The sequence below is a fragment of the Lissotriton helveticus genome, chromosome 9 (assembly GCF_964261635.1).
Source record: "Lissotriton helveticus chromosome 9, aLisHel1.1, whole genome shotgun sequence".
NCBI classification, from domain to species: Eukaryota; Metazoa; Chordata; class Amphibia; order Caudata; family Salamandridae; genus Lissotriton; species Lissotriton helveticus.
This window is the reverse complement of record NC_136070.1, coordinates 710,412,828-710,420,327: the sequence shown is the minus strand read 5'-3', so window position 1 is coordinate 710,420,327 and position 7,500 is coordinate 710,412,828.

Genomic DNA, 7,500 nt, shown 5'->3' with positions numbered 1-7,500 from the left:
TCCCCAGCCTGGCTAGGGTTTGGAAGCTGGGACCTGGCCCGGGGCTTGAACTCCATCTGGCAGGCCCCGAGGGTGCTGGAGCCCCCTGTCCTGCAAGCCAGTCGAGGGCCTGGGCGCTAGGATCCCTCTGGGCCTGGGGAGGCATTCCCCGGCCTGGCTAGGGTTCGGAACATGGGACCGGGCCCGGGGCTTTAACTCTGTCCGGCAGGTCCCGGGGTGCTGGAGCCCCCGTCCTGCAATCCAGCTGAGGTTCCGGGTGCTGGGGTCCATCGGGGCCTGCAGAGGCTCTCCCTGGCCTGGGGGTAGGGTTTGGAAGCTAAGCCCCAAGCCCGCCATGAGCAGGACGCCGTTTAGGCCCCGGTCGAGCGGGCGAGTGGATTTGTGGAGCCCTGGCCCCAGCCAAGCAGGTTCAGAGCCTCCCCGTGCCAGACTGACGCACCTGAGGGCCCACCGGAGGTCATGCCCGGGCCCCGGCAGCGCATGGGCAGCATATCCCCAGACCTGGTTACCTGGCAGACTGGGACCTGCTGGCACCCTGGCCCTGCCGAGCCCCAGTTCTCTCCCAGGGCTCGACAAATCGACGACCAGATGGCCGAACTTCCCTGGAAGTCCCGATGAGGTGCCATTCGCCTCCCAGATCCCAGCTAGGGCTCCATGAGGTCGGGTTCTTTTACGCCTTGGGTCCCCTCTGTCACCTCGCGTGCACGGATTGCAAGAAAGGGGGGTAATTTCCCTCCGGATTACTAGGGACAGGGTACGCCCAGACACCCCTCCAAGGCTGGTGGTTCTCTGCCATGGGGACCAGATAGGCTATGCCTGGGTAACACCTCCCTAGGCCACCCGGGGCTTCCTTCCGCCAGGCCGACGGCATGTCAAATTGCCCAGGACGGGCTCCATGGCTCTTGGGCAGTCGTCCCCTGGGCGCCCGGGGCTCCATCCACCCCGGCGGCATGGAAAAGTGGCCAGGACGGGCTCCATGCGTCCCGGGCATTCGTCCCCCGGGCGTCCGGGGCTCCATCCAGGCTGACGGTATGGCAGAGTGCCCGGGTCGGGCTCCATGGTTTTCACGGTGGTCCTCCCCTGGGTGTCTGGGGGCTCCAGGCTGAAGGCATGGAAAAGTGCCCAGGACGGGCTCCATGCGTCCCGGGCATTCGTCCCCCGGGCGTCCGGGGCTCAATCCAGGCTGACGGTATAGCAGAGTGCCCGGGTCGGGCTCCATGGTTTTCACGGTGGTCCTCCCCTGGGTGTCTGGGGGCTCCAGGCCGAAGGCATGGAAAAGTGCCCAGGACGGGCTCCATGCGTCCCGGGCATTCGTCCCGGGACGGGGACGGGGACGGGGACAGGGACAGGGTCGGGAGAGTCCAGGCGGCTTCACTTCCGTGTCCAGCCATCTGATCGCCCAGATTCCCTCGGCCATCTGGTCGTCCGGATCCCCTCGGGCATCTGGTCGCCCGCAACGCTTTCCTATAAGGGCGACCAGATGGCCGAACTTCCCTGGAAGTCCCGATGAGGTGCCATTCGCCGCCCGGATCCCAGCGAGGGCTCCAGGAGGTCGGGTACATTCGCGCCTTGGGTCCCCTCTGTCACCTCGCGTGCACAGATTACAAGAAAAGGGGGTAATTTTCCTCCGGATTACTAGGGAGAAGGGTACGCCCGGACACCCCTCCGAGGCTGGCGGTTCTCTGCCATGGGGACCAGATGGGCTATGCCTGGGCAACACCTCCCTAGGCCACCCGGGGCTTCCTTCCTCCAGGCCAACCGCATGTCAAATTGCCCAGGACGGGCTCCATGGCTCCTGGGCAGTCGTCACCCGGGCGTCCGGGGCTCCATCCAGGCTGACGGCATGGAAAAGTGCCCAGGACAGGCTCCATGCGTCCCGGGCATTCATCCCCCGGGCGTCCGGGGCTCCATCCAGGCTGACGGCATGGCAGAGTGCCCGGGTCGTGATCCATGGTTTCCAGGGATGTCCTCCCCTGGGTGTCTGGGGGCTCCAGGCCGAATGCATGGAAAAGTGCCCAGGACGGGCTCCATGCGTCCCGGGCATTCGTCCCCTGGGCGTCCGGGGCTCCATCTAGGCTGACGGTATGGCAGAGTGCCCGGGTCGGGCTCCATGGTTTTCACGGTGGCCCTCCCCTGGGTGTCTGGGGGCTCCAGGCCGAAGGCACGGAAAAGTGCCCAGGACGGGCTCCATGCGTCCCGGTCACTCGTACCCCGGACGTCCGGGGCTCCATCCAGGCTGACGGCATGGCAGCGTGCCCGGGTCGGGCTCCATGGGTCCCGGGCAGCCCTCCCCCGGGCGTCCGGGGCTCCCACCTCCAGGCAGACGGCATGTCAAAGTGCCCAGGACGGGCTCCATGAGTCTGGGACAGTCCTCCCCCGGGCGTCTGGGACACCCGTCTCCATGAGGCCAACGGCATAGGCAAAGTACCCAGGACGGGCTCCATGGGTCCCGGGCAGACCTCTCCCCGGGCATCCGGGGCTCCCACCTCCAGGCCGACGGAATGTCAAAGTACCCAGGACGGGCTCCATGGGTCCCGGGCAGCTTCCCCCGGGCGTCCGGGGCACCCACCTCCAGGCCGACGGCATGTCAAAGTACCCAGGACGGGCTCCACGGGTCCCGGGCATTCCTCCCCCCAGGTCGTCCGGGCCCTAGAGCTCCGGTGGTCCAACCTGCGCCTGAGGCCCAGCCGGGGTCCAAGAGCCCTGCCTTGCGTGGGCAGGAAGTCAGGAACCCCACCGCGAAGGCTTGGGATGGATGGGGAGCTGGGAGTCCTTTCGATCCCGGCCATCTGGTCGCCCGCGATGCTTTCCAATGGGGCGACCAGATGGCTGGGCTTCCCTGGAAGTCCCGATGAGGTGCCATTCGCCTCCCGGATCCCAGCTAGGGCTCCATGAGGTCGGGTTCTTTTACGCCTTGGGTCCCCTCTGTCACCTCGCGTGCACGGATTGCAAGAAAGGGGGGTAATTTCCCTCCGGATTACTAGGGGCAGGGTACGCCCGGACACCTCTCCAGGGCTGGTGGTTCTCTGCCCGGGGGACCAGATGAGATATGCCTGGGCAACACCTCCCCCGGGCGTCTGGGGGCTCCATTCTCCGGGCCAACGGCATGGCTCAATGCCCAGGACGGGCTCCACGTGTCCCGGACAGACCGCCCCTGGGCGTCCGGGGCACCCATCTCCAGGAGGCCAATGGGATGGCAAAGTACCCGGGAAGGGCTCCACGGGTCCCGGGCAGCCTTCCCCCGGGCGTCCGGGGCTCCCACCTCCAGGCCGACGGCATGTCACACTGCCCAGGACGGGCTCCATGGGCCCCGGACAGACCTCCCCCCGGGCGTCCGGGGCACCCATCTCCAGGAGGCCAACGGGATGGCAAAGTACCCGGGAAGGGCTCCACGGGTCCCGGGCAGCCTTCCCCCGGGCGTCCGGGGCTCCCACCTCCAGGCCGACGGCATGTCACACTGCCCAGGACGGGCTCCATGGGCCCCGGACAGACCTCCCCCGGGCGTCCGGGGCACCCATCTCCAGGAGGCCAACGGGATGGCAGAGTAACCGGGAAGGGCTCCATGGGTCCCGGGCAGCCCTCCCCCGGGCGTCCGGGGCTCCCACCTCCAGGACGAAGGCATGTCAAAGTGCCCAGGGCGGGCTCCACGGGCCCCGGGCAGCCCTCCCCCCGGGCGTTCGGGGCACACATCTCCAGGAGGCCAACGGCATTGGCAAAGTACCCGGGAAGGGCTCCACGGGTCCCGACCAGGCTTCCCACGGGCGTCCCGGGCACCCTCCTCCAGGCCGACGGCATGTCAAAGTGTCCAGGACGGGCTCCATGGGTCCCGGGCAGCCCGCTCCCGGGCGTCCGGGGCTCCCACCTCCAGGCCGACGGCATGTCAAAGAGCCCAGGACGGGATCCACGGGTACCGGGCAGTCCTCCCCCGGGCGTCCGGGGCTCCCATCTCCAGGCCAACGGCATGGCTCAATGCCCAGGACGGGCTCCATGGGTCCCGCGCAGGCCTCCCCCGGACGCGTCCGGGGCAACCATCTCCATGAGGCCAACGGCATTGGCAAAGTACCCGGGAAGGGCTCCACGGGTCCCGGGCAGGCCTCCCCCGGGCGTCCAGGGCACCCACCTCCAGGCCGACGGCATGTAAAAGTGCCCAGGACCAGTTCCACGGGTCCCGGGCAGTCCTCCCCCGGGCGTCCGGGGCTCCCTTCCCCGGGCCAAAGCATTCCAGAGTGCCCAGGACGGGCTCCACGGGTCCCGGGCGTCCAGGGCTCCCTTCCCCGGGCCAACGGCTTGTCAGAGTGCCCAGGACGGGCTACGGGCCCCGGGCGTCCGGGGCACCCTTCCCCGGGCCAGCGGCATGTCAGAGTGCCCAGGACGAGTTCCACGGGACCCGGACGTCCGGGGCTCCCTTCCCCGGGCCAACGGCATACAGGAGTGCCCAGGACGGGCTCCACAGGTCCCGGTCGTCTGGGGCTCCCTTCCCCGGGCCAACAGCTTGTCAGAGTGCCCAGGACGGGCTCCACGGGTCCCGGGCAGTCCTCCCCCGGGCCAACAGCAGGTCAGAGTGCCCAGGACGGGCTCCACGGGTCCCGGGCAGCTCCATGCCCAAACCCATTTGAAAACCCGCCGCAGCGAAGGGGTTATAGGCGGCCATCTATTCGAATGCACAAATGCATGCTGTGACATCGCATTCCTTTACAGCGAGATGCCTTGGCATCGCAAGTCAGTAGATCAACTTGATCTAGAGGACACACAAACTAAAGGCATAATACCATCTATTTTTCAAACTCCAACCTGCGCAACAGGAGGGAAAGTGTTGATATACTAGCCCCTTCAGTGCTAATGACGGCTCCTGCTCGTCACGATTCCAGTAGGGAAGGTGTTGGTACATTCCTTATGTTGGAGCGCCATCTAGAGCAAGTCCGGTAGATAATGTGTTTGCAATAGTAGCGCGCAATGCTTTCCAATGGGGCGACCAGATTGCCGGGCTGACATGGAAGGCCTGAGGTCCAGGGGAGGGCGGCCTCCCCATCCCGGGCGCTGTCCTTGGTCCTGCTGCGTGGCAGGGTGCCCGGGACGGGGTCCTGGAGGGCCCGGGGAGGCTTCCCCCTGCGCCTCCGGGCTTGGGAGCCCAGGCTGGGTCCAGGGGCCCGGCCGGGCCCCGGGTCGGGTGCCACGGCCCTGGGCCCTGTCTCCCAGCCTGCCGCACTGCCAAGGGCCCGGAAAGGGGTTCCGGTGTGCCCGGGGAGCCTCCCCTTGCTTGGCTGGGTTCAGGAGCAGTGGCTAGGGCCCCTGAGGGCCCGGGGAGGGCGGCCTCCCCACCCCGGGCTCTGTCCTTGGTCCTGCTGCGTGGCAGGGTGCCCGGGATGGGGTCCGGAGGGACCGGGGAGGCGTCCCATGCACCTCCGGGCTTGGGAGCCCCGGCTGCGTCCAGGGGCCTGGCCGGGCCCCGGGTCGGTTTCTCCGGCCCTGGGCCCTGTCTCCCAGCCTGCCGCACTGCCAAGGGCCCGGGAAGGGGTTCCGGTGTGCCCGGGGAGCCTCCCCTTGCTTGGCGGGGTTCAGGAGCAGTGGCTAGGGCCCCTGAGGGCCCGGGGAGGGTGGCCTCCCCACCCCGGGCTCTGTCCTTGGTCCTGCTGCGTGGCAGGGTGCCCGGGACGGGGTCCGGAGGGACCGGGGAGGCGTCCCATGCACCTCCGGGCTTGGGAGCCCCGGCTGCGTCCAGGGGCCCGGCCGGGCCCCGGGTCGGTTTCTCCGGCCCTGGGCCCTGTCTCCCAGCGTGCCGCACTGCCAAGGGCCCGGGAAGGGGTTCCGATGTGCCCGGGGAGCCTCCCCTTGCTTGGCTGGGTTCAGGAGCAGTGGCTAGGGCCCCTGAGGGCCCGGGGAGGGCGGCCTCCCCACCCCGGGCTCTGTCCTTGGTCCTGCTGCGTGGCAGGGTGCCCGGGACGGGGTCCGGAGGGACCGGGGAGGCGTCCCATGCACCTCCGGGCTTGGGAGCCCCGGCTGCGTCCAGGGGCCCGGCCGGGCCCCGGGTTGGTTTCTCCGGCCCTGGGCCCTGTCTCCCAGCCTGCCGCACTGCCAAGGGCCCGGGAAGGGGTTCCGGTGTGCCCGGGGAGCCTCCCCTTGCTTGGCTGGGTTCAGGAGCAGTGGCTAGGGCCCCCGAGGGCCCGGGGAGGGCGGCCCCCCCACCCCGGGCTCTGTCCTTGGTCCTGCTGCGTGGCAGGGTGCCCGGGACGGGGTCCGGAGGGACCGGGGAGGCGTCCCATGCGCCTCCGGGCTTGGGAGCCCCGGCTGGGTCCAGGGGCCCGGGCGGGCCCCGGGTCGGGTGCTCAGGCCCTGGGCCCTGTCTCCCAGCCTGCCGCACTGCCAAGGGCCCGGAAAGGGGTTCCGATGTGCCCGGGGAGCCTCCCCTTGCTTGTCTGTGTTCAGGAGCTCCATCCGGGGCCCCTGAGGGCCCCGGGGAGGGTGGCCTCCCCACCCCGGGCTCCGTCCTGGGTCCTGCCGCGGGGCAGGGTGCCCGGGACGGGGTCCGGCGGGCCCGGGGAGGCTTCCCCTGTGCCTCCGGGCCTGGGAGCCCCGGCTGGGTCCAGGGGCCCGGTCGGGGCCCCGGGTCGGGCGCTCCGGCCCTGGGCCCGGTCCCCCGGGCTGCCGCTCCACCCAGGGCCCAGGACAGGGGTCCGTCGGTCCCTTGCAGGCCTCCCCTGCTTGTCAAGGTGTAAGCGGGCCCCGGGTCGGAGGGCCCGCCGGCCCCTGGCAGCCTCCATGGCTGTGGCCCGGCTGGGGCCCCGGGCCTCCGGCCCGCCATGCCCCGGGCGCCCGCTCCCTCCTTCGTGGGGGCACGGGGCGACCGGATGGCGTCCCTTTCGTGCCCGGCCATCTGGTCGCCCGGATCCCCTCGGCCATCTGGTCTCCCGGATCCCCTCGGCCATCTGGTCTCCAGGATCCCCTCGGCCATCTGGTCTCCCGGATCGCCTCGGCCATCTGGTCGCCCGCAATGCTTTCCAATGGGGGCGACCAGATGGCCGAACTTCCCTGGAAGTCCCGATGAGGTGCCATTTGCCTCCCGGATCCCAGCGAGGGCTCCAGGAGGTCGGGTACTTTCGCGCCTTGGGTCCCCTCTGTCACCTCTAGTGCACGGATTACAAGAAAGGGGGGTAATTTTCCTCCGGATTACTAGGGAGAGGGTCAGTCAGACCTCCGTGTGGTCTGGCGATTCTGAATCAGGGGAAGGCAGGACCCGGGCCCTCCCGCCGGGGCCCCCAGGGGCCTGGGTACGCACCTGCTGCTTAGCCCCCTTGCCGATGGGCCTTTTCCTCCGAGTTTGCTCAGGCAGGCCCCCGTGAGGTCTGGCCATGCTGAGACGGGGCCAGGCAGCACCCGGGCCCGCCCGCCGGGGCCCCCAGGGGCCCGGGAATGCACCTGCCTCTCAGCCCCTTCCCGATGGTCCTTTTTCTCCGAGTTTTTTTCCACAGTCTGACCTCCGATAGGTCCGGCGGTTCCGAATCA